Genomic DNA, 229 nt, shown 5'->3' with positions numbered 1-229 from the left:
AGAGTTCTCAGCCCTGATGATGCAAACTGCAACGTTTGCGAAACGTCGGCATATCGCTGATTCAAGACACGGCTCCATTCCGGAAACTATATCTAGACATTGTATCAATGGCCGTGAAAGCCTCAAATCTAGTACTTTGCGTAAATATTTTATCACTTAGCAAAATATATGTATATTAGTATTTAACCCTTTGGGGACGGAGCCGCTCGACGGGCTATAAGGAAGATAA

The sequence above is a fragment of the Odontomachus brunneus genome, unplaced genomic scaffold, assembly GCF_010583005.1.
Source record: "Odontomachus brunneus isolate Ranch 3 - 2012 unplaced genomic scaffold, Obru_v1 Obru_scaffold_217, whole genome shotgun sequence".
In the NCBI taxonomy this organism is placed as follows: Eukaryota; Metazoa; Arthropoda; class Insecta; order Hymenoptera; family Formicidae; genus Odontomachus; species Odontomachus brunneus.
The sequence above is the reverse complement of the archived record's forward strand: the minus strand, read 5'-3'. Positions refer to the sequence as shown.